The following is a 27488-nucleotide window of genomic DNA, read 5'->3' as shown; positions in this document are numbered from 1 at the left end:
CTGGAAGACAGCTGGAGCGTTGCTCAATCCGAAGGGCATGACGAGGTACTCATAATGTCCATCACGGGTGTTAAAAGCGGTCTTCCACTCGTCACCCTCACGGATCTGGATGAGATTGTAAGCACCCCTCAAATCCAACTTTGTAAAGATGGTTGCTCCGCTGACTGTATCGAAGAGCTCTGTAATCAAAGGTAAAGGATACCGGTTCTTGACGGTAATGTCGTTCAGACCTCTGTAATCGATGCACGGTCGCAGACCACCGTCCTTCTTCTTAACGAAGAAGAAGCCTGCGCCAGCTGGAGAAGAAGAAGGTCGGATAAAACCTTTCTCCAGGTTCTCTTTGATGTACTCCTCCATGGAGTGCGTCTCAGGCAGAGACAACGGGTAAGTTCGGCCTCGAGGTGGAACCTTCCCTGGAATGAGATCAATTGGGCAGTCCCATTCTCTATGAGGAGGAAGGAAATCAGCAGAAGCCTTACTGAACACGTCCGTGTAGTCTTGATATGGAGGAGGTGGAACATCAGACGACCTGGGGAAAGAAGAACAAACAGGAAGCACTTTGGACAAACAAGTCTTAGCACAGGAGGGACCCCATGCTAGTATTTGCGTAGTCGTCCAGTCAATCGACGGATTGTGGAGACGGAGCCATGGAAGGCCCAAAACCACTGGATGTGTGGCTCTTGGAATCACTAGGAAGGAAATAAATTCTGCATGAAGAACTCCCACTCTAAGACGAACTGGTAGAGTCCTTAGAGAAATAACTGCGTCGAAAATCTTGCTGCCATCTACTGCAGTTAATGAGATGGATGAAGGAAGTCTCTCGGTGGGTAGGGACCACCGTTTAACATAAGCTTCGGTTATGAAATTTCCAGCTGCTCCGGAATCAAGGAGGGCAATGACGTTCCTGTAACGTTGAGCAATTTGGAGCGAGACTGGGAGATTACAATCATGAGGAGATGGAGAGGAGATCATTACTCCTAGCCGGCCCTCTCCTTGGCGAGCTAGGATTTGGAGTTTCCCGGACGTTTGGGACAGGCATTGATAATGTGAGACGGAGCTGCACAATAGAGACAGAGAGACTCAGAGAGACGTCTTCGGCGCTCAGCGGGAGATAGACGGGAACGGCCAATTTGCATGGGCTCATCCTTGGATGGAGACGGTTGACGAAGAGGAGGAGCAGAAGATTTTGAAGCAGACGATCTTCCTCGCTCGGTTGCTCTCTCTCTGAAACGTAGATCAACCTTCGTGCAAAGAGAAATTAGCTCATCCAACTTAGAGGGCAAGTCTCTGGTAGCTAACTCATCCTTGATGCGTTCTGATAAGCCATGCCAGAATGCAGCATACAGGGCCTCGTCGTTCCATGCCAGTTGGGATGCCAGGATTTTGAACTGTATGAGATACTGTCCCACAGTACGTGTTCCCTGGCGTAAACGGAGAATCTCAGATGAAGCAGAGGTTACCCGGCCTGGCTCGTCGAAGATGCGCCTGAATGTTGCCACAAAGTCCGTATAGGAGGACAGCAGGGGATCAGACTTCTCCCATAAAGGTGATGCCCAGTCAAGGGCTGAGCCGCTGAGAAGGGAAATGATATAGGCAATTTTAGTACGGTCGCTGGGGAAATTGCCAGGCTGAAGCTCAAAGTGGATTTCGCATTGGTTAAGAAATCCCCTGCAGAACTTTGGAGATCCGTCAAACTTTGCTGGCGTTGGGAGATGAAGACGTGGAATGGAAATGGGTAAGGTGGGTGGGGTTACAGCTGGTGTCACTGTAGTGGACGCACCGGACGTGCCAGGTCCACGAAGGGTCGTTTGAATCCCATCCAGCCACGTAGAGAGATCCTGGAGACAGCGGATGATGTGGCCTTGTGCAGCCTCCTGATGTTCGAGTCTGGCTGCCAGTTCTTGCATCGGCCTAGCCGCTTGATCCTGGTCTCCGGCTGGATTCATATGGTCAGTGCTTACTGTCACAACTGAGGGTTTTGGCTAACAGGAGAAAGCCTCAGTTGTAGGGGCTGAGAGGAACTTAAACCGGGGAGGTTTAATCAGACCCCTGGACATGTAAGTGTTAAAAGGAAACCCGAAGGTGTGACCATGACAACCAGGTAAAAGTCAAAGTAAAAGTTTATTAACAGACTCCGTGTAAACAAACAGCATTCAAGGTAAATAATGGCAATGATAAATAATATGATTCCTGGAGCACTCTGACCATGAAATGGTTACACAGGACACTGGTAGGTAAGAACAGCTGTTACAGTCCTTAGATGGAATAACCTTACCAGGCCTGGCTGTAGTAGTGAAGATATCCAAGGAACATGCCAGTAGATGGAACAGATGAAGTTGGTAACTTGAATCAGCTGTTGTAATTGCTGGATGGAACCAGCCAGGTGGTAAGACACGGAGTGGATGCGGAATGGAATCAGCCAGATGATAAAGTCACTGAATGAATGCTGGGTGGAACCAGCCAGGTGATGAAACACGGAGTAAATATAGTAAGATGCTAGGGAGCGTGGAAACAGAGGAGTTGAAGGATGATTACCGGTGGTAGTGGATACTGCTGGAAGCAGATGAAATAGCTGGAAACTGGATCAGCCACGGAGGACTGCAGAGTCAGGCTGCACCGCAGGATGGTAGGCAGGTGCGGGTCTCTTTGGTGGATGCTGGAGACAGGAGCTGGAAACACAACCACAGGAGAGAGACTGGAACAAGGTATGACAAACAAAGCACTGACGATTTCCTGGCCCAGGCACAGGATACTTATACCTGCAGCAATGCAGGCATTGGCTGGGCAATTATGCAGATTTCCAGAGGCAGTGGATTGGAGGAACTGAGACATGTGATTGGATCCAACATGGCTGCGCCCATGTTAGAACTTGGAGGGAAAGCTAGTTTGGAAACCATGTGGAAACGTAGCAGTAATGGCGGCGCCGGCCGCAGAGGACAGGAGACGCCAGATTGACAAGTGTATGCTGAGACTCGTGGATGACAGCGGAGGCCGTGGCAGACATGAAGCACCACTCTGACACCCTGCAACTATAACACAGGAGCGACGGCAGAGGACGGGAGACGCCATGCAGGATTCAAACATGGCGGCGCTGTGACAGAGTCTCAGCGTGACAGGAGGGATATGCAACATGTAGAGACAGATGGGATCCGGCCTTGGAACGCTGAGCCAGTCTCAGGAGACATCTGAAAGGCAAGTAATGGCGTCCAGATACCCGGATCGTGACAGAGCGTTTAAGATGCGTGACCACACGTCTTCGCTTGACAGGGGAGTTAAGTCCTCCTACATTCCAAGAAATGAATTGTAGCGGCTTCGGGGGCACAACCTCAGATGAGGATGAGTCTGCTGACAGCATGGCTACCCAATCCCCTCAGGGCAGTGAATTAACTGACAGGTAGACAACATAAATATGCATACAATGGCGGCTCCCCTCATACTCCAAGATCCCCAGAGTAATAAATACTTCAACAGCAGTAACACCAGTATAACATGAAATGCAATGCTCAATCTCAATGTTTCATAATGTCTCGTATCTCTATTTTCTAACATTTTCCTAACAACCAAAACTGTGGTGGGTACCAGCTAGGCCTAGTGGTGCGCACACTGAACACCAATAAAGTTAATAAGAAAGATAAAAAAAAAAAAATGGAATAGAAGCGAAAAAGAAATATTAAGGTAGGTTAACACAGATCCGCCCGAGGCGGGGGTACCTGAAACGTGCAACCCACTGCCCCCCAGCACCTGATATTCTAATTAATAGGCAATCTAGGTGGGGACCCATGAGCTAGAAAGTGAGATCTCGCCACCACCGGGTCTGTGTAAAACATTTGACCTCCACTTTCCAAGACCCGCAGTTTGGCTGGGTACAGTAAGGCGAATCCGATATTTTTACTATGTAGATAGGAACAAACGTCAGATAACTCCTTTCATTTCTGAGCCACAGCCGCCGAGAAGTCCTGAAATATAAGGATCTTGTGGCCCTTGACTTATAAATCTCTGGTTTTGCGGTACGCTGCAAGAATTTGCTCCTTGGCCCTGTAGTCTAGGTAACGGGCAATGACTGGCCGGGAACGTTTCCGTGTCCCGTCCTGCAGCGCTCCCAGCCTATGGGCTCTTTCGATATGTGGAAGTTCTATATCATATATGATTCCCAACAAGGCTGGGATGTCTACAGACAGATAGGAGGAGAGGGCTGAACCCGTCAAGGATTCTGGGACACCTATGAATCTGAGGTTATTCCTACGAGATCTATTTTCTAGGTCCTCAACTTTATCCTGTAGTTGTTGTATATATTTATGTTGAGAAGATACTCCGTCTTGACAGGTGTGGACCAGGTCCTCAGTGTCACCCACTCTCGTTTCCAATGCGGTAATACGCGTCGCATGAGAATCTATGCGGGCTAAACCCGTTTCTAAACGGGCTTGTAGGTCGTCAAATCGCTTATCAAGCAAGGGCATAAGAAAATCCGAGATTTCTTTGGCTGTCAGGGGGGGAGTGTTATCACTAGGTGAATTATGTGATTCTGACCCATGCCCAGCTGGGGAGGGCGGACCTGATTTAGGGGGAACATCCTTCCCCTTCCCTGCCTTGTATGAGGTGTTAGATTGTTTCGGAGGCATGGCCTTGTCGAGGTATCTGTCCATACCCCAGGGAGCTAAACGTGGAGCGGTTAATATCACTCCCAGGTACTGATCCCACAATTACAAGCGTTAGTAGTAAATCAGAGGTAAGTACATATAAAACTCGGGCGGAAGCGTGAAACCAGATCAGATTATTCAAAACATACTGCAACCTGCGGAAAAGCCCACAGGATGGTCCCGGGGACTAATCACAGCTGTCCCCAACTGAAACATAGAGGTATTTCTGAATACAATTTGGGGTGTCAAGCAATATAGAATAGTTATCGAGTAAAAATAACAAACGTCACATATAGGATTCTCCGCAGAGAATAAAGAAATAAAATACAAAATTCAACAAAATATGAAAAATAACAAACAGCACAGATAAGTTCCAAGGGGAACCAACAGATAGTGGAATAAAATAAGGATATGCAATGAGGCAGAGATTACAAATAAGGCCCGCGGCCAGCAATCAAATAGGCAAAGTGGAAATTGCTCTTCGGAGAGTAGGACCCGCCGGGGCAGCACGGTACCACGTAGTATTGTAAATATAATGGTGCTACACACTAGGTGGAACAGACTCAAATTTTAACACCAGAAATATATCGATAACTTCAAAAGAAAAAACAAACAATAAATAAGGCTTGAGCTTAGTAATCAAGCAGCTGGCATTTAGAGTCCTCTCCAGAGAAGGGGCGTCTCAGTGTAGCATCCGCCGGTGCCACAAGTTGTCTGTGGGTACAGTGGACACTCGAGCAGGGATAGGTGGGGGATTGCAACAGGGGACAGCGACACAGTCTGTGAGGAACGTTGATACACCCCCTATTTTTATTTTATTTTTTATTTTGTGGCACAGCCAAAGACCGGAGTTCAATAAAGGTCCAAAGAAGGGGCTAATCTGTCCCACACAGTATTAAATGTTCCCAAATATACTTTTAGTGCTTAAAAGAAATATGCAATTAAGGGAGAGAAAGAGAGGGGTAAGCAAGGGTAGTTTCAGCCAGGGAGGGAAAAAATGCACCGCAGCTGGGGAGAGAGGGATCACACAAGAGGAGGGACGGTACCAAGTAAGGGGTAGAGTAAAGGAGGAAAGGGAGAAACTGTTAGTAATGAGTGGAGGGGGAGACAAACAGTGTTAGTACCTTGAGCGGTGGCAAGATCAGTGCCACTTAAACGTCCAGCACACAGATCCTCAGACTCCCCTGCAGCCCGGTTTCGTCCTCAGGGAGGTAGCGGTCACGTGACCCCGCATAAAAAGAGCGGTGGTAAGCAGCAGAAGACTCCTGGGGCCACCAACCAACAGAGGGTCCCGGAGACGGCAGTCCCGGAGTCCCCCGGACGTCAGCAACAGACGGGCGCACAACCGCTCCTGTCACAGCGGTCCCCCTCAGCGGCTCGGGCAGGGACGGATCATCTTGGACCTAGGAGGTACAGCCGCGCACCTCCACAATCTCGTCGGCTCAGATGACCTCCCACAAAGACAGCAGCAGCTCAGGGCAGCAGAGCAGTAGCCGTAGCGGGTGCCAGTGGCCGATCCAGGCACACAGCTGTCGCGGTCCTCGCAGGCACCTCCGGCGGCACAGAGACGGAGCTCCAGTCGGGTCGCGGCTGTTCAGGTGTGAGGTGGGGGGAGAACTGGCACCACGTCCCAGCCTCCGAAGGTTAGAGGCGGCAGGGTGCAGGAGAGCCTTCCTGTCCAGCGGGCTGCAGCTCAGGGAGGGTCCGTACGGCTCGCGGCGGAGCTCTAGCAGCAGTGTCTCCCGCCCGACAGCCCGGGCCACCACAGCTCCGGGAGTCCGCGGGTGATGAGTCTGGTACACACTGCGGGGGCACCACCTCGGAAGGCACAGAAAGGGGTGCTCCTTGCCCTAGACCCCCAGATGGAAGGGGCAGCTGTACGAGGCCGTGGAAAGGAAGAAGGGAGCAGGGCGATCAGCGTCACGTTTCCTCAGGCGGGTTTTGCGCCAGAAGCAGGCAGTCATCCACACCGTTCACATAAAACGGTTTAACTTCGGTGTAAGATAGGTCCACAGGGGCGAATAGGGCAGCAATCTGATCCTCAGTATTGGGGGAACACACTCCCACCAAGTTAGCAGACCCAAAGGGGTGATAAAAGAAAGATTAGAGTAAATTACTTGAGCCCCTGTGCAGAGAGGGAGTAAAAAGCGTCCATGCTGGATGCCCCGCCCACCGGAAGTCCTAAAAGATATTATTTAAAAAACATGATCTCAAATACTAGAGAAACATGAATGGCATATAATATTCTAAAACAAAAAGGTAAAAAAATTTCCACATATAACCCTAAAACCGTGCCAAAAATTATTTATAGTACAATAAAACTTCTGGTTGACAGAGAGAGGAAAACAGAAGGGAGGGTCCACTAGAGAAACCACTTCAGCTCAAAATCTGAGTTTAAGCCATGGGGTAGAAGTGTATTATATTTATAGATCAATTCCATCTCTGCTTTAGCCAGATATTTAGAGATGTCTTTCTGTCGACGACCGCATTCTACCCTCTTAATGCCCACAAATCTAATAATCTGTTTAGGGTCACAATTATGATGTTTTTTAAAGTGACTAGACAATGCGTGAGTATCCAACCCCTTTCTGATATTCCTAAGGTGTTCTCCCACACGTATTTTGAACTGTCTCGAAGTTCGTCCAATATAAAATAAATGGCATGAGCATTCGATGGCATAAACTAAATTTTTTACATTACATGTGATAAAGTCCCGTATTTCATGAACCATCCCATTAATATCAAGATTTTCTAATTTTTTCACACTATCTGTAGTAATTTCCCTGCACCCTAAACAGGAACCGCACCTATGAAATCCCTTGGAACTCCTTATACCTTCCTTTTTGATAGGTGGGAGATCACTTCTCACCAAGGCATTCCTAAGGTTCGGGGCTTTTCTGTATTTAAAGAGGGGTTGTTCTGGCAATACTCCCTTCAAAATGGGGTCTTTTCTAAGTACCCCCCAATGTTTTCTAAAAGATTTTTTCTAAGATTTTGTGTTGTACGTTGCAACCTGTTGTAAAGGCATACTCAAATTTATTGGTTGTTTCTACTTTTTCTCTGTCGTCTAAGAGGATTTTCCTATCCAAATGAGTGTGTTTTTAACTATTTTTAAAGAGGCCTCTTCATAGCCACATCTTTGGAATCTACTTTCCAACTGATTTAATTGTTCATTGCATACAGCCTCATCAGAACAATTACGTTTAATACGTTTAAATTGGCTGTTCGGAATTGAGTCAAGCCAATTTCTATGGTGACAACTGTTTTTATCAATGTAGGTCCGAGAGTCGGTCGGTTTGGTGAACGTTTTGGTACATAAAGTACCATCCTTTATATATAAAGTAACATCCAGGAAATTCACTTCAACGTTACTCACATTAAAGGTGAATTCTATGTGGCAAGGATTGTCATTAAGATAAATGCAAAACTTGTCTAGTTCTTCCCTTTCACCCTTCCACAGAAAGATAACGTCATCTATGTAACGTTTCCAGGACACCAGGCTCACCCCAAATGGGTGGGATCCCCAAATAAAATCGGTTTCCCATTTTCCCATAAAGATGTTCGCATAACTTGGGGCGAACCTGGTGCCCATGGCCGTACCAACTCTCTGCATGAAATAGTCGCCATCAAACATGAAGAAATTATTCTCCAGAATAAAGCCTACACTCTCAATGATGAAATTCTGAGTGTTCGTCTCTATAACACTTGTACTAAGAGAGTCCACTACAGCTCATATACCCATCTGATGGTCTATGATGGTATAAAGGGACTTAACGTCCGCCGTTACCATGTACATATTGTCTTCCCATAGGACCGTTTGGAGAAAATTCAAAAGGTCTTTTGTGTCCTGTAAATGTGATCTGTTGTTCAATACCAAAGGTTGCAGGTGGAAATCCACCATTTCGGATAGGTTTGCTGTCACTGATCCAATCCCTGAGACTATTGGTCTCCCGGGTGGATGTCGTGCATCCTTATGAACCTTTGGTAAAAGGTAGATCACAGGGACTGTAGGATCCTTATTCACAATGAACTCCTGTTCTTTTTTAGTGAGTACATCTATGTCTCCATACTTTTTAACTAATTCTTCTAGTCTCATTTGAATTTGAATTGTAGGGTCTGCCCTCAGCTTTTGATAGGTGTCCTTATCTCTCAGATGTTTCTCTACTTCATGGACATACCAGCTTCTGTCCATGACCACTATACCTCCCCCTTTATCTGCTGGTTTAATAACCAATTCCTGGTTATTTTTGAGTTGCTTTAATGCCTCCCTTTCCTTCATTGTGAGGTTACATTTAACCCCTTGATTGTTAATACTTTTCAGGTCATCTTGCACTAAGGAAGAAAAAGTTTCCATAAAATTACCTTTTACATTTTGCGGGAAGAAGATAGATCTTGGTTTAAAGGGGGTAGTTGCTTCTATATTTGTAGTACCTGGTTCTTGTGTACATTCCCTCATTAGGAAGAATTTTTTGAGACACAGTGTCATGACTAAGGTTTTGTGAACCCGGTGCTAGCGAAGTCTGCGCGGGCGACTGGAGGACTACACGAATACCACCACTGACCTGGTTTGGACTCGGGGTCTCTTCCGGTGACTGGGAAGAGGAACCGCGGCAGAGATGGCCGAATCCAGGTTCTCCTCATGCAGGATGAGGTCGGCAGACAGGAAGCACGTGTGGGCGCTGAAGGTCTCCTGAAAGACAGAACTGGAAAGGCGCTGATGAATCAGTGAAGAATAACAGGTACAACTGTGCTAAAGGGCACGGGGTGCTTGGGGACACTGAGATGCTTGGAGACACTGAGGTGCTTGGAGACACTGAGGTACTTGGAGACACTGAGGTGCTTGGAGACACTGAGGTACTTGGAGACACTGAGGTACTTGGAGACACTGAGGTACTTGGAGACACTGAGGTGCGTAGAGGCACTGAGGTGCGTAGAGGCACTGAGGTGCGTAGAGACACCGAGGTGCGTAGAGACACTGGGGTGCATAGAGACACTGGGGTGCGTAGAGACACAGGTGCGTAGAGGCACTGAGGTGCGTGGAGGCACTGAGGTGATTGGAGGCACTGAGGTGCGTAGAGACACTGAGGTGCGTGGAGACACTGGGGTGCGTAGGTGCTGGAAGCACGGAGGTACTGAGGCACGGAGGTGCTGAGGCACGGAGGTGCAGAGGTGCTGGAAGCACGGAGGTACTGAGGCACGGAGGCACGGAGGTGCTGGAAGCACGGAGGTGCTGAGGCACGGAGGTGCTGAAAGCACGGAGATGCTGAGGCACGGAGGTGCGGAGGCACGGAGGTGCTGAGGCACGGAGGTGCTGGAAGGACGGAGGTACTGAGGTACGGAGGTGCTGAGGCACGGAAGCACGGAGGTGCTGAGGCACGGAGGTGCTGAGGCACGGAGGTGCTGAAGCACGGAGGTGCTGAAGCACGGAGGCACGGAGGTGCTGGAAGCACGGAGGTACTGAGGTACTGAGGCACGGAGGTACTGGGATACGGGAGCTCTGGAGATCACAACCTTAGGGAGCTCAGCTAGAATGCTCACACATAGCTGTGTGTGACACAAGGAACTGGCGCCGTTTCTAATTCAGCCTCCTGATTTATACTTCCTGGTCCTTGGTGATTGGTGAGCAGGATTAGGTGATGCAGAGAGTCTCAGGCTGGCAGAGGATTGAACAACTCTGGGTCAGGTGAACAGTCACTGTCATGTGACTACTCTAGCCAAGGCTGTGATGTAGAATGAGGCCTAGCAGGCCGAGAGAACACTGAAGCCTGGACTTCTGCAAAACACAGGATGCTGGCTTTTAGACCTAAAGTTCAGATTACTGAATTCAGCCTCACACAGGAGATCACCACAGGTGGAGCTAATTAACTATTACCTCTCAGGCAGAGAACTCAGGAAAACTCAGTGCTGACAAGCTGTTTAACTCCGTGAGTGAAAAGACACAGGATCCAGGACAGATGGCAGGGGTAAGTCACCAAATATAAAACCTACAGTCAGGATTGTGACACACAGTTTTCTAATAAACTTTTGTATATCCACAAAAGTGGAGAACTTATTAATAGAAGTAGTCATCCCCTTTAGAACCTTAGTCTCATAAATTGAGAGATTATGAGAACTAATGTTGAAAATCTTAATCCCTCCTTTTTCTAATTCTATCTCTCTCTGATTTTCATTTTCTGTATCTAGGGTAGAGGTGCCGGAGTCAGGAATCATTTCTGCTTCCTGCTGGGTGCCGGACTTAGCTTTTTTCTTTTTTCGTTGGTTCCTCTTTTTCCCTCCCCTCTTGCCTCTAGGTTTCTTAATTCCAAGGTCTATCTTAGATTGTCCCTCCTCCTCCCTCTCTCTAAAAAAGGGGCCTCCCTTAACTCTCTCTCTAGTGGGATGAATCTATTTCTCTGTTCCAGTGGTGTATTGATTCTATGTTCGGGATTATCCCTCCAGTCATAATTTTGAATTCTATTTCGTAATACATTTCTTGGGGGATCATAATATTCCCTCCTCACTGGTACCCTGGGGTATTCCTCTTGTCTCCTAACACCCCCCCCCCCATCTTAATTGACCCTGATTCTTATCCTGTTGTCCATATCTCTTATATGGTGGTTTATTTACATCCTCTCTATATCGATCATTCGATGGATCTATTTTCCTCCTTCTATTTCCTTGTCCCTGCCTTCTATTTCTCTCAAATCGTTTATCTGTCAATATGGGAGAATAATGGGTCTGTATCTCAAATGATACATCGGAATCTTCCTCCTCTTGTTTAGATTTTTCGTATTTTTCTTTTTTATCCCTAATTGTTAGGTGCCGCGGTCCGCGGCGCCGCTCGGTCTGCTTTCGGGCGACGCTCACGGCCGCCGCACCTCCCTCGCTGCCCGCCCGGCACCTAGCAACGCCAGGACGCCGTGCGTACTGTAGCCGCCGGGTCCCTGGCAACGCTAGGACGCCGGGTCCATGGCAACGGGGACGCCATTGGCGGACCGCGTTCCCCGTTGCCAGATTAGACTGATTAGTTGTTCATGCAGCAGGGCAGCTGCACGACAACTATTGATTAGGGTCTGGGGGCTGGTCTTGCTGGCCCTCCTGTCATTGGCCAGCAGGACCTTTTTATGGGAGCCAGCACACTGCAGCCTCGCCGGTGATAGCTTCCTGTACGCTGTTCCTGCCTTGCAAAGTTTGTTCCTGGTCTGCTGTATCTGGTTGATCCTGCTCCCCGTGCTCCTGAGTCCTGGAGTTCTGAAGCCGGTCCTGGGAATCCTTTCAGTCCAAGTGAACCTGTTGCAGTCATCTGGGGGTTCTTGCTTATTGGGGTTCTCTCCCGGTTCCGTGAGTAGCGGCTTCTGCCGCGAGTTGCGGCCTAGGCCGCTTAATCCTAGCGTTTGTTTTGTACTTGTGTTTTTGCTGAGGTTTCCGCTTTTCACTGTCCTCCCCGGTACACGACGGTGCCGTGTGGGGTGTGGACAGTGGTATTTTTTGTTGGTCTTTTCCTTTGGCGGCGAGCCGCACATATATTTAGTTTTAGGGTAGTTAGTAGCCCCTAGCCTTCTGTTGCTTTAGTTAGAGGTCCCCTTGTTATTATCCTGTCTCGGTTCACGCCTTGTCTCACTCTAAGACCTGGGGGCATCGGAGTTGGGCAGACCTAATCCGCCCTTCAAACGCGGCTGCCGTGGGCCCAAGAAACCATAGTCACGCAGGCGTGAACTGACCACACGGGTGAAACAATGGAGGTAGGGTGCTAGGGGCTATTTCCATACCACTCCTTATTTCAGCGTCACGTCCTGGTGCTCTGGACTCACTACGCAACATCTCACCTGTTCTGAGCACCAGGAACGTAACATTATCACCGGACCAAAAAGAATAGAGAGTTATTGTATTTGGTGGGCCTTGACATTCGGCCTCATGAATCCGGCAGTATTAGGACCGAATCCCAGCCAGCTTTTGGCCAACCAGATTCAGGAACTAACTCAGATGGTTCAGGATCTTACTCTTCGGGTGAGATCGCAGGAAGATCTTTTGCGAGCCTCCCCGAGTATGATTCCAGAACCAAAGATGCATCTTCCTGACCATTTTTCGGGTAACCGAAAGGATTTTTTTAATTTTAAGGAAGCTTGTAAACTTTATTTTCGGTTAAGGCCCCGATCCTCTGGTACTGAGTCTCAGCGGGTCAGGATTGTGATGTCTTTGCTTCAAGGTGACCCGCAAACCTGGGCTTTTGGGTTAAAAGTCGATGACGCAGCCTTGCTATCGGTAGATGCCTTTTTTAAGTCCTTAGGCCTTTTGTATGATGACCCTGATAGAGAAGCATCGGCTGAGAGCCACCTGCGTGCACTAAAGCAAGGGAAAAATCCAGCAGAGGCGTATTGTACCGAGTTTCGCCGTTGGTCGAACGACTGTGGCTGGAATGACCCGGCCCTGCGCAGTCAGTTTCGCCTCGGTTTGTCTGAAGTTATTAAAGACAGTCTCCTTCAGTACCCCGCTCCAGAGACTTTAGACAAACTCATGGAGCTTGTTATTAAAATTGATCGTCGTCTCCAGGAGCGGAGGGCTGAAAGAGGAGCTAGTTTCAGGCCTAGTCCATGTGTGTATTCTTTCCTTGAGGACGTCGAGGAGCCCATGCAAATGGGTCTCTCCCGGCTGTCCCCAGAGGAAAGAACTAGAAGGCTAAATGCTGGTCTCTGCTTGTATTGTGGTGGCAAGGGACATGTCGCGCGCAATTGCCCGAATAAGCAGGGAAACGCTCTGACCAAGTGAATTGTGAGGGGGTTCACTTGGGTCTGCAATTGATCTCCTCAAATGATTCCTTATTAGTTCCTGTAAAAATTTCCTTTGGTAGTCTCAGTTCGTTGGTGTCGGCCTTCATTGACAGTGGAGCTGCGGGAAATTTCATGGATCTTGGTTGGGCTCAGGCATTGGGCGTTCCACAGATACCTTTGAATAAACGTATCACCATGCATGGCTTGGATGGTGGTCCGCTTTCTAATGGGGTAATCACTCACCGCACACCTCCAGTACAACTGATAGTGGGGGCTCTACATTCAGAGAAAATCGAGTTTTACCTTACCCATTGTCCGTCAGTCCCCGTAGTCTTGGGTCACCCCTGGCTTGCCTTTCATAATCCCACCATAGATTGGCGGTCTGGGGAGATTTCCCGATGGGGTTCCTTCTGTGTTAAGGAATGTATTTCCTGTCCAGTCCGGGTTGCGGTAGTCACCCCAGAACTTATTCCTTTGGAATATCAGGACTTTGCCGATGTTTTCTCCAAGGGTAATGCGGATATTCTGCCCCCTCATCGGTCCTATGACTGCGCCATTGACTTAGTTCCCGGTGTCTCTTTGCCTAAAGGGAGACTATATGCCCTGTCTGGGCCGGAAACTACGGCTATGGATGAGTATGTACAGGAGAGCCTGAAGAAGGGCTTCATTAGGCCCTCGAAATCTCCATTAAGTGCAGGGTTCTTTTTTGTTGAGAAAAAAGATGGGTCGCTCAGACCATGTATTGATTATCAGGCTCTGAATAAGATCTCTGTTAAGAACACCTACCCCTTGCCACTGATTTCGGTACTATTTGATCAGCTCCGTACTGCCGTTATCTTCTCCAAAATTGATCTTAGAGGGGCTTACAATCTCACCCGAATAAAATCTGGGGATGAGTGGAAGACGGCTTTCAGCACACAGTCAGGACATTATGAATACCTGGTGATGCCGTTTGGGCTGTCTAATGCTCCTGCTGTATTTCAAGATCTTATTAACGATGTCCTTCGCGAATTTCTAGGAAAGTTTGTAGTCGTTTATTTAGACGACATTTTGATTAACTCTGAGTCCTTTGAACAACATGTTACCCATGTGCGACTGGTCCTTCAGAGGTTACGGGAAAATCATTTGTACGCTAAATTGGAGAAATGTGATTTCCACATCACAGAAGTGTCCTTCCTGGGGTATATTATTTCTCCAAAGGGGTTTTTCATGGAACCAAAAAAACTCCAGGCAATTTTAAATTGGGCACAACCCACGAACTTAAAAGCAATCCAACGCTTTTTAGGGTTTGCAAATTATTATAGGCGTTTTATTCATACCTTCCCAGATTTGGTTGCTCCTATTGTGGCATTGACTAAAAAAGGAGCGGACCCTTCCAATTGGTCGCCTAAAGCCAAGTCTGCCTTCCTGGCCTTGAAACAGGCCTTTGTCTCAGCTCCAGTACTCAGACACCCTAACCCGGATCTCCCCTTTATTGTCGAGGTAGATGCCTCAGAGGTTGGAGTGGGGGCTATCCTTTCTCAGGAAGACCCGGAATCTCAGGAATTACACCCATGTGCCTTCATGTCCAGAAAATTCTCCTCCGCAGAATCCAACTATGATGTTGGTAATCGAGAACTGTTAGCAGTTAAATGGGCTTTCGAGGAGTGGAGGCACTGGTTGGAAGGAGCAAGGCATACCATTACTGTGTTCACTGACCACAAGAACCTGCAGTATATTGAGTCAGCTAAACGGCTTAATGCTCGACAGGCACGTTGGGCGCTGTTTTTTACTCGTTTCAGGTTTATCATCACCTTCAGGCCCGGTTCCAAGAATACGAAAGCTGATGCCCTGTCACGTTGTTTTCTTCCGGTTCACAATAACCACTCGGCTACTACCCCCATAGTCCCATCATCTGTCATCCGGGCTGGCCTCACTCAGGATTTATTTACACAGCTAGTCCAGCTTCAGCAGCAGGCTCCCAGTGTCACTCCTGCAGATCGTCTCTTCGTCCCTGAATTTCTGAGAGGCACTGTTCTAGCTGAGTTTCATGATAATAAGGTTTCTGGTCATCCAGGTATCACTAAGACCTTGGAATTAATCTCTCGCTCAGTGTGGTGGCCTAATCTTTCTAAAGATGTGAGGGAATTTGTCAGTTCCTGTCAGGTTTGTGCTCAGTACAAGGTATCTTGATCGTTGCCGGTCGGGCAACTCATGCCTCTAACCATTCCTCTCAGGCCATGGTCACATATATCCATGGATTTCGTGGTGGACCTTCCTCTTTCAGCTGGGTTCTGAGTCATTTGGGTGGTAGTAGACCGTTTTAGTAAGATGGCCCACTTCATTGCCCTTCCCCGATTACCCTCCGCTCAAGGGTTGGCAGTTTTGTTTCTCCGCCATGTCTTCAGGCTCCATGGTTTACCCATCGATATTGTCTCTGATCGGGGACCACAATTCATTGCCCGTTTCTGGAAACGTTTTTGTGCCTCTTTGAATATGAAACTCTCTTTAACATCTGGGTACCATCCACAGTCTAACGGACAAACTGAACGTGTTAATCAGTCATTAAAACAGTACTTACGACTATACTCGGCCAAACTTCAGAATGATTGGTCTGAATTTCTTCCTTTGGCCGAGTTTGCCTATAATAACTCTTGTCATTCTTCCACCAAGGAGTCTCCATTCTTTTCAGTCCTGGGCTTTCATCCTAGAGCCAATTCTTTTTACTCTCATTTTCCTGTCTCTTCGTTGACCTTAACTTCCCGTCTCAGAATGATTTGGAAAAAGGTGCACCTTGCCCTTAAGAAGGCTGCCTTCCGAGGAAAGATTTTTTCAGAAAGGTTCCGACGCCCATGCACTTTTAAGGTGGGAGATAAAGTGTGGTTGTCAACCCGCAACATCAAGCTCCGACAACCCTCGGCTAGATTGGGACCCAAATTTATTGGACCGTTCCTTATCGTAAAGAAGGTCAATCCAGTTGCTTTTCGGCTACGCTTGCCTAAATCACTCAAAATTGGCAATACTTTTCATTGTTCCCTTCTGAAGCAATATATTTCTTCCAGGAGATTCCCTCGGAAAACTTCTCAGGGTAGACCTCCGGTGGATGTTCTGGGGCAACAAGAGTTTTTGGTGGAGAAGGTTTTAGATTCCAAAGTTTCTCGAGGCCGGCTGTATTTTTTAGTTCACTGGAAAGACTATGGCCCGGAGGAAAGGTCTTGGGTCCTGGATAAGGATCTACATGCCCCTAAACATAAGAAATTATTCTTTCAGGAATTTCCTCAGAAACCCGGCTTTAGGGGTTCTTTAACCCCTCCTCAAGGGGGGGGGGTACTGTTATGTGCCGCAGTCCGCGGCGCCGCTCGGTCTGCTTCCGGGCGACGCTCACGGCCGCCGCACCTCCCTCGCTGCCCGCCCGGCGCCTAGCAACGCCAGGACGCTGTGCATACTGTAGCCGCCGGGTCCCTGGCAACGCTAGGACGCCGGGCGTCCTCAGCTGCCGGGTCCATGGCAACGGGGACGCCATTGGCGGACCGCGGTCCCCGTTGCCAGATTAGACTGATTAGTTGTTCGTGCAGCAGGGCAGCTGCACGACAACTATTGATTAGGGTCTGGGGGCTGGTCTTGCTGGCCCTCCTGTCATTGGCCAGCAGGGCCTTTTTATGGGAGCCAGCACACTGCAGCCTCGCCGGTGATAGCTTCCTGTACGCTGTTCCTGCCTTGCAAAGTTTGTTCCTGGTCTGCTGTATCTGGTCGATCCTGCTCCCCGTGCTCCTGAGTCCTGGAGTTCTGAAGCCGGTCCTGGGAATCCTTCCAGTCCAAGTGAACCTGTTGCAGTCATCTGGGGGTTCTTGCTTATTGGGGTTCTCTCCCGGTTCCGTGAGTAGCGGCTTCTGCCGCGAGTTGCGGCCTAGGCCGCCTAATCCTAGCGTTTGTTTTGTACTGGTGTTTTTGCTGAGGTTTCCGCTTTTCACTGTCCTCCCCGGTACACGACGGTGCCGTGTGGGGTGTGGACAGTGGTATCTTTTGTTGTTCTTTTCCTTTGGCGGCGTGCCGCACATATATTTAGTTTTAGGGTAGTTAGTAGCCCCTAGCCTTCTGTTGCTTTAGTTAGAGGTCCCCTTGTTATTATCCTGTCTCGGTTCACGCCTTGTCTCACTCTAAGACCTGGGGGCATCGGAGTTGGGCAGACCTAATCCGCCCTTCAGACGCGGCTGCCGTGGGCCCAAGAAACCATAGTCACGCAGGCGTGAACTGACCACACGGGTGAAACAATGGAGGTAGGGTGCTAGGGGCTATTTCCATACCACTCCTCATTTCAGCGTCACGTCCTGGTGCTCTGGACTCACTACGCAACATCTCACCTGTTCTGAGCACCAGGAACGTAACACTAATATATTTTCTTATTTTTCTATCTACCAATGTTTTCTCTGTCTTCTTTAGGTTGGCTTCTATTCTCTGTTCTAAATCCTTGAATTCACTATTATCTGCGAAAGGAGTGATGAGGTCCCTATATATCTTAATTTCCTCATCCAATTTTTCTAGTTCTTTTTTCTTTTCTTTTATAATCAAATTCATGAGGGAGATGGAACAATCGTTGACAATACCTTCCCATTCTTCCTTAAACGTCCTCAATTTCTACCTAAAGTGGTTTCGTCGTTTCATATGAACCAACCTATTGTGGTGCCTGTGGTTACGGGTGACTTGGAGGATTCCAAGTCCCTTGATGTAGTCAGGGCCTTAAAAATGTATGTAGCCAGGACGGCTCGGGTTAGGAAAACAGAGGCACTGTTTGTTCTGTATGCAGCCAACAAGGTTGGCGCTCCTGCTTCTAAGCAGTCTATTGCTCGCTGGATCTGTAACACGATTCAGCAGGCTCATTCTACGGCTGGATTGCCATTACCAAATTCGGTAAAGGCTCATTCCACTAGGAAGGTGGGCTGTTCTTGGGCGGCTGCCCGAGGCGTCTCGGCATTGCAGATTTGCCAAGCAGCTACTTGGTCGGGTTCAAACACTTTTGCAAAATTCTACAAGTTTGATACCCTGGCTGATGAGGACCTCATGTTTCCTCAATCGGTGCTGCAGAGTCATCCGCACTCTCCCGCCTGGTCTGGAGCTTTGGTATAATCCCCATGATCCTTACGGAGTCCCCAGCATTTTAAACCTACCGGTAAATCTTTTTCTCGTAGTCCGTAGAGGATGCTGGGCGCCCGTCCCAGTGCGGACAAATTCTGCAAGGCTTGTATATAGTTGTTGCTTACATAAGGGTTATGTTATAGTTGAGATCAGTCTCTGGCTGATGCTGTTTTGTTCATGCTGTTAACTGGTTTAGTATTTACCATGTTGTACGGTGTGTATGGTGTGGGCTGGTATGTATCTCGCCCTTAGATTAACAAAAATCCTTTCCTCGTACTGTCCGTCTCCTCTGGGCACAGTTCTATAACTGAGGTCTGGAGGAGGGGCATAGAGGGAGGAGCCAGTTCACACCCATCTAAAGTCTTAGAGTGCCCATGTCTCCTGCGGAGCCCTTCTATACCCCATGGTCCTAACGGAGTCCCCAGCATCCTCTACGGACTAGGAGAAAAAGATTTACCGGTAGGTTTAAAATCTTATTTTTTCAAATCGGCCTTGCCAGTTTCTCTTCCAGAAAGAGAAGTGGTAAATGCTGCGATACAAAAGTTGTGTCAACAGAGGGTCATTGTCCCCATTCCCCCGTCCCAACGGGGGGAAGGGTTCTATTCGAGCCTCTTTGTCGTACCGAAGCCGGACGGTTCTGTCAGACCGATTCTGAACCTAAAATCCCTCAATCCATACTTGAAAACTTTCAAGTTCAAGATGGAACCTCTTCGAGCTGTGATCTCCAGCCTAGAAGGGGGGGGGGGGATTTTATGGCGTCAGTCGACATAAAGGATGCCTACTTACACGTCCCAATATATCCTCATCAGGCATTCCTGAGATTTGCGGTGCAGGATTGTCATTACCAATTTCAGACGTTGCCGTTTGGGCTTTCCACGGCCCCGAGGGTTTTCACCAAGGTTTTGGCAGAAATGATGGTACTCCTTCGCAAGCGAGGGGTCACAATTATCCCGTACTTGGACGATCTCCTGATAAAAGCGAGGTCAAAGGAACAATTGCTAAAGAATGTGGAACTCTCCCTGGCGGTTCTGCAACATCACGGTTGTATTTTAAATTTGCCAAAGTCTCAGTTGATTCCGACAACTCGGCTGCCCTTCCTGGGCATGATCCTAGACACGGAGCTACAGAGAGTGTTTCTTCCGGAGGACAAAGCTCTGGAAATACAGACCATGGTCAAGCAGCTTTTGTGACCCACAAGAGTGTCAATTCATCAATGCACTCGAGTGCTAGGGAAGATGGTGGCGGCTTACGAAGCCATTCCGTTTGGCAGGTTTCATGCCAGGGTGTTTCAGTGGGACCTGCTGGACAAATGGTCCGGGTCTCACCTACACATGCACCGGAAAATAAGTCTATCTTTCAGGGCCAGGATCTCTCTCCTGTGGTGGCTGCAAGGCTCTCACCTTCTAGAGGGACGCCGTTTCGGAATCCAGGACTGGGTCCTGCTGACCACAGATGCAAGTCTCCGGGGCTGGGGCGCAGTCGTGCAGGGAAGAAGTTTCCAGGGAAAATGGTCAAGCCAGGAATCTTCTCTCCACATAAATGTTCTCGATTTAAGAGCCATTTACAACAGCCTCCTGCAAGCGAAGAGCCTTCTTCAGGGTCTCCCTGTTCTGATCCAGTCGGACAACATAAAAGCAGTGGCGTACGTAAACCGCCAAGGCGGCACAAGGAGCAGGGCGGCAATGGCGGAAGCCACAAGAATTCTCCGCTGGGCGGAACAGCATGTGAGCGCTCTGTCAGCAGTCTTCCTCCCGGGCGTGGACAACTGGGAAGCAGACTTCCTCAGCAGACACGATCTCCATCCAGGAGAGTGGGCTCTTCATCAAGAGGTATTTGCAGAAGTGACAAGGCGTTGGGGAATTCCTCTGATAGACACGATGGCGTCTCGCCTCAACAAGAAACTTCCGAAGTATTGTTCCAGGTCAAGGGACCCCCAAGCCTGTGCGGTGGACGCCCTGGTGACTCCGTGGGTTTTTCAGTCGGTGTATGTTTTCCCTCCGCTTCCTCTCATTCCAAAGGTGTTGAGGATCATAAGGCGAACAAGGGTTCAGGCAATACTCGTCGCTCCAGATTGGCCACGGAGGGCCTGGTATCCGGATCTTCAGGAATTACTAGTGGAAGATCCCTGGCCGCTTCCTCTAAGAGAGGACCTGTTGCTGCAGGGGCCCTACCTGTTTCTGGACTTACTGCGACTGCGTTTGACGGCGTGGAAGTTGAACGCCAAATTTTAGCTCGGAAGGGTATTCCTGGTGAGGTCATCCCCACTCTCCTTAAGGCTAGGAAGGAGGTCACGGCGAAACATTAACACCGTATTTGGAGAAAGTATGTGTCGTGGTGCGAAACCAAGTCAGCTCCTCTGGAGGATTTTCACTTGGGTCGTTTCCTCCATTTTTTGCAGGCAGGCGTGGATGCAGGCCTGAAATTGGGCTCCATCAAAGTACAGATTTCGGCTTTATCTATTTTCTTTCAAAAAGAATTGGCCGTCCTTCCTGAGGTTCAGACTTTCGTGCTGCATATCCATCCTCCATTTGTGCCACCCGTGGCACCGTGGGATCTTGAAGTGGTGTTGCAGTTTCTAATGTCTCACTGGTTTGAACCTTTGCGTAAGGTTGAGTTAAACTTTCTCACCTGGAAAGTGGTCATGCTTTTGGCTTTGGCGTCTGCCAGACAAGTGCCCGAGTTGGCGGCTTTCTCTCACAAGAGCGCATATTTGATTTTTCATATGGATAGAGCGGAATTGAGGACTCGTCAACAATTTCTGCCGAAGGTGGTTTCTTCGTTTCACATTAATCAGCCTATTGTGGTACCTGTGGCTACGGATGCTGTGGCAGTCCCAAGATCCCTTGATGTTGTAAGGGCTTTGAAAATTTATGTCGCCAGAACGGCTCTTATTAGGAAAACATAGGCTCTGTTTGTCCTGTATGCTTCAAACAAGATTGGAAATCCTGCTAGACTATTGCACACTGGATTTGTAATGCGATTCAGCACGCTCATTCTTCGGCTGGGTTGCCGTTGCCGAAGTGAGTAAAGGCCCATTCTACCAGGAAGGTGGGTTCGTCTTGGGCGGCTGCCCGAGGAGTCTCGGCACTTCAACTTTGCCGAGCAGCTACATGGTCGGGTTCAAACACTTTTGCTAAGTTCTACAAGTTTGATGTCCTGGCTGATGAGGACCTTGTGTTTGCTCAATCGGTGCTGCAGAGTCGTCCGCACTCTCCCGCCTAGTCTGGAGCTTTGGTATAGACCCCATGGTCCTTTTGGAGTCCCCAGCATCCTCTAGGACGTAAGAGAAAATAGGATTTTAATACCTACCGGTAAATCCTTTTCTCTGACGTCCTAGTGGATGCTGGGAACTCCGTAAGGACCATGGGGAATAGCAGGGCTCCGAAGGAGGCTGGGCACTCTAGAAAGAATTATGACTACCTGGTGTGCACTGGCTCCTCCCACTATGACCCTCCTCCAAGCCTCAGTTAGATTTCGTGCCCGGCCGAGGTTGGATGCACACTAGGGGCTCTCCTGAGCCTTTAGAGAGAAAGTATAGAAATTAGGTTTTTATTTTCAGTGAGACCTGCTGGCAACAGGCTCACTGCAGCGAGGGACTAAGGGGAGAAGAAGCGAACCTGCCTGCTTGCAGCCAGCTTGGGCTTCTTAGGCTACTGGACACCATTAGCTCCAGAGGGATCGACCGCAGGCCCAGTCCTTGGTGTTCGGTCCCGGAGCCGCGCCGCCGTCCCCCTTACAGAGCCAGAAGCAAGAAGAGGTCCGGAAAATCGGCGGCAGAAGACATCAGTCTTCACCAAGGTAGCGCACAGCACTGCAGCTGTGCGCCATTGCTCCTCACACACACTTCACACTCCGGTCACTGAGGGTGCAGGGCGCTGGGGGGGGGGCGCCCTGAGAAGCAATAAATACACCTTGGCTGGCAAAAATACCACAATATATAGCCCCAGAGGCTATATATGTGGAAAATACCCCTGCCAGAATATAGAAAAAAGCGGGAGAATAGTCCGCGGAAAAGGGGCGGAGCTATCTCCCTCAGAACACTGGCGCCAATTCTCCCTCACAGCTCCGCTGGAAGGAAGCTCCCTGGCTCTCCCCTGCAGTCTACACTACAGAAAAGGGTAAAAAAGAGAGGGGGGGCACTAAATTTAAGGCGCAGTATACAGTTATATAGAAAAAGCAGCTATAGGGGACATAACTCAGTTAGTCCCTGCATTATATAGCGCTCTGGTGTGTGCTGGCATACTCTCACTCTGTCCCCCCAAAGGGCTTTTGTGGGTCCTGTCCTCTGTTAAAGCATTCCCTGTGTGTGTGCGGTGTGTCGGTACGGCTGTGTCGACATGTTTGATGAGGATAATGAGGTGGAGACGGAGCAGATGCCTTTAGGAGGGATGTCACCCCCTGCGGGGCAGACACCTGAGTGGATGTACTTATGGAAAGAAATGAGTGCACGTATAGACTCTTTACATAAGAAATTTGACGACATGCCAAATGTGGGACAGCCGACTTCTCAGCTCGTGCCTGTCCAGGCGTCTCAAAAGTCATCAGGGGCTCTGAAACGCCCGCTACATCAGACCGCAGACGCAGATGTCGACACTGATACTGACACCAGTGTCGATGACGATGAGTCTACCCTGATGCCCACTAAGGCCATTCACTGCATGATTGAGGCAATGAAAGAGGTGTTACACATTTCTGATATAAATACAGGTACCACTAAAAAGGATATTATGTTTGGGGAGAAAAAACTACCCGTAGTTTTTCCCCCATCAGATGAATTAAATGAAGTGTGTGAAGAAGCGTGGGCTTTCCCTGATAAAAAATTGGTAATTCCTAAGAAGGTACTAATGGCGTTCCCTTTCCCGCCAGAGGATAGGTCACGTTGGGAAACACCCCCTAGGGTGGACAAAGCGCTCACACGTTTGTCTAAAAAGGTGGCACTACCATCTCCGGATACGGCCGCCCTCAAGGAACCTGCTGATAGAAAGCAGGAGGCGATCCTGAAGTCTGTATACACACACTCAGGCATTATACTTAGGCCAGCTATTGCGTCAGCATGGATGTGCAGTGCTGCCGCTGCGTGGTCAGATAAACTGTCAGAGAATATTGACACACTAGACAGAGACACGATCCTGTTAACCATAGACCATATCAAAGACTCAGTCTTATATATGAGAGATGCACAGAGGGAAATCTGCCGGCTGGCATCAAAAGTAAGTGCATTGTCCATTTCTGCTAGGAGAGGCTTATGGACTCGCCAGTGGACAGGAGATGCAGATTCTAAAAGGCACATGGAAGTTTTGCCTTATAAGGGTGAGGAATTATTTGGGGATGGTCTCTCGGACCTAGTTTCCACAGCAACGTCTGGGAAGTCAGCATTTTTACCCCATGTCCCCTCACAGCCTAAGAAGGCGCCATTTTATCAGGTTCAGTCCTTTCGGACCCAGAAAAACAAGCGTGGAAAAGGCGGGTCTTTTCTGTCCAGAGGCAGAGGTAGGGGAAAAAGGCTGCAACAAACAGCAGGTTCCCAGGAGCAAAAGTCCTCCCCCGCTTCTTCTTCCAAGTCCGCCGCATGACGGTGGGGCTCCACAGGCGGAGCCAGGTACGGTGGGGGGCCGCCTCAAGAATTTCAGCGATCAGTGGGCTCGCTCACAAGTGGATCCCTGGATCCTTCAAATAGTATCTCAAGGGTACAAACTGGAATTCGAGGCGTCTCCACCCCACCGGTTCCTAAAATCTGCCTTGCCGATTGCTCCCTCGGACAGGGAGGCGGTGATAGCGGCAATTCACAAGCTGTATTCCCAGCAGGTGATAATCAAGGTACCCCTACTTCAACAAGGCCGGGGTTACTATTCCACACTATTTGTGGTGCCGAAACCGGACGGTTCAGTGAGACCCATTCTAAATTTGAAATCCTTGAACACATACATAAAAAAATTCAAGTTCAAGATGGAATCGCTCAGGGCGGTTATTGCAAGCCTGGAGGAGGGGGATTACTTGGTATCCCTGGACATCAAGGATGCTCACTTGCATGTCCCCATTTACCATCCTCACCAGGAGTACCTCAGATTTGTGGTACAGGATTGCCATTACCAATTCCAGACGCTGCCGTTTGGACTGTCCACGGCACCGAGGGTATTTACCAAGGTTATGGCGGAAATGATGATACTCCTTCGATAAAAGGGTGTTTTAATTATCCCGTACTTGGACGATCTCCTAATAAAGGCGAGGTCCAAGGAACAGTTGTTGGTGGGAGTAGCACTATCTCAGGAAGTGCTGCACCAGCACGGCTGGATTCTGAATATCCCAAAGTCACAGCTGGTTCCGACGACACGTCTACTGTTCCTGGGTATGATTCTGGATACAGTCCAGAAAAAAGTGTTTCTGCCGGAGGAGAAAGCCAGGGAGTTGTCATCTCTAGTCAGAGACCTCCTGAAACCAAAACAGGTATCGGTGCATCACTGCACGCGGGTCCTGGGAAAGATGGTAGCTTCTGACGAAGCAATTCCCTTCGGCAGGTTCCATGCCAGAATCTTTCAGTGGGACCTGTTGGACAAATGGTCCGGATCGCATCTTCAGATGCATCGCTTAATAACCTTGTCTCCAAGAACCAGGGTGTCTCTACTGTGGTGGCTGCAGAGTGCCCATCTTCTAGAGGGCCGCAAGTTCGGCATACAGGACTGGGTCCTGGTGACCACGGATGCCAGCCTTCGAGGCTGGGGGGCAGTCAAACGGGGAAGAAACTTCCAAGGACTATGGTCGAGTCAGGAGACTTCCCTTCACATAAATATTCTGGAATTAAGGGCCATTTACAATGCCCTAAGTCAAGCAAAATCCCTGCTCCTACACCAGCCGGTGCTGATCCAGTCAGACAACATCACGGCAGTCGCCCATGTAAATCGACAGGGCGGCACAAGAAGCAGGATGGCAATGGCAGAAGCCACAAGAATTCTCCGATGGGCGGAGAATCATGTACTAGCACTGTCAGCAGTGTTCATTCCGGGAGTGGACAACTGGGAAGCAGACTTCCTCAGCAGACACGACCTCCACCCGGGAGAGTGGGGACTTCATCCAGAAGTCTTCCAGATGCTGGTAAACCGTTGGGAAAAACCACAGGTGGACATGATGGCGTCCCGCCTCAACAAAAAGTTAAAAAGATATTGCGCCAGGTCAAGGGACCCTCAGGCGATAGCTGTGGACGCTCTAGTGACACCGTGGGTGTACCAGTCGGTTTATGTGTTCCCTCCTCTGCCTCTCATACCAAAGGTATTGAGAATAATAAGAAAGCGAGGAGTAAACACAATTCTCGTGGTTCCGGATTGGCCAAGACGAGCGTGGTACCCGGAACTTCAAGAGATGATCTCAAAGGACCCGTGGCCTCTGCCGCTCAGACAAGACCTGCTACAGCAGGGGCCCTGTCTGTTCCAAGACTTACCTCGGCTGCGTTTGACGGCATGGCGGTTGAACGCCGGATCCTGAAGGAAAAGGGCATTCCGGAGGAAGTCATTCCTACGCTTATTAAAGCCAGGAAAGATGTTACGGCAAATCATTATCACCGCATATGGCGAAAATATGTTGCATGGTGCGAGGCCGAAAAGGCCCCAACAGAGGAATTTCAACTAGGTCGATTTCTGCATTTCCTGCAAGCAGGAGTGAATATGGGCCTAAAACTAGGCTCCATTAAAGTACAGATCTCGGCTCTGTCGATTTTCTTCCAAAAAGAACTAGCTTCAGTACCTGAAGTTCAGACATTTGTGAAAGGAGTGCTGCATATTCAGCCCCCGTTTGTGCCTCCTGTGGCACCTTGGGATCTCAACGTGGTGTTGAGTTTCTTAAAATCACATTGGTTTGAGCCACTAAAAACCGTGGATCTGAAATATCTCACGTGGAATGTGGTCATGTTATTGGCCTTGGCTTCAGCCAGGCGAGTGTCAGAATTGGCGGCTTTATCATGTAAAAGCCCTTATCTGATTTTCCATATGGATAGGGCAGAATTGAGGACTCGTCCCCAGTTTCTCCTTAAGGTGGTGTCAGCGTTTCACCTGAACCAGCCTATTGTGGTGCCTGCGGCTACTAGGGACTTGGAGGACTCCAAGTTGCTAGACGTTGTCAGGGCCCTGAAAATATATGTTTCCAGGACGGCTGGAGTCAGAAAATCTGACTCGCTGTTTATCCTGTATGCACCCAACAAGCTGGGTGCTCCTGCTTCTAAGCAGACTATTGCTCGCTGGATTTGTAGTACAATTCAGCTTGCACATTCTGTGGCAGGCCTGCCACAGCCAAAATCTGTAAAAGCCCATTCCAGAAGGAAGGTGGGCTCATCTTGGGCGGCTGCCCGAGGGGTCTCGGCTTTACAACTTTGCCGAGCAGCTACTTGGTCAGGGGCAAACACGTTTGCAAAATTCTACAAATTTGATACCCTGGCTGAGGAGGACCTGGAGTTCTCTCATTCGGTGCTGCAGAGTCATCCGCACTCTCCCGCCCGTTTGGGAGCTTTGGTATAATCCCCATGGTCCTTACGGAGTTCCCAGCATCCACTAGGACGTCAGAGAAAATAAGAATTTACTCACCGGTAATTCTATTTCTCGTAGTCCGTAGTGGATGCTGGGCGCCCATCCCAAGTGCGGATTGTCTGCAATACTTGTAAATAGTTATTGTTAACTAAAGGGTTATTGTTGAGCCATCTGTTGAGAGGCTCTGTTGTTTTCATGCTGTAAAACTGGATATAGTATCACGAGTTGTACGGTGTGATGGGTGTGGCTGGTATGAGTCTTACCCGGGATTCAAAATCCTTCCTTATTATGTCAGCTCGTCCGGGCACAGTGTCCTAACTGAGGCTTGGAGGAGGGTCATAGTGGGAGGAGCCAGTGCACACCAGGTAGTCATAATTCTTTCTAGAGTGCCCAGCCTCCTTCGGAGCCCGCTATTCCCCATGGTCCTTACGGAGTTCCCAGCATCCACTACGGACTACGAAAAATAGAATTACCGGTGAGTA

Source organism: Pseudophryne corroboree, chromosome 2, assembly GCF_028390025.1.
Source record: "Pseudophryne corroboree isolate aPseCor3 chromosome 2, aPseCor3.hap2, whole genome shotgun sequence".
Taxonomy (NCBI): domain Eukaryota; kingdom Metazoa; phylum Chordata; class Amphibia; order Anura; family Myobatrachidae; genus Pseudophryne; species Pseudophryne corroboree.
Note: the sequence above shows the minus strand (reverse complement) of the source record.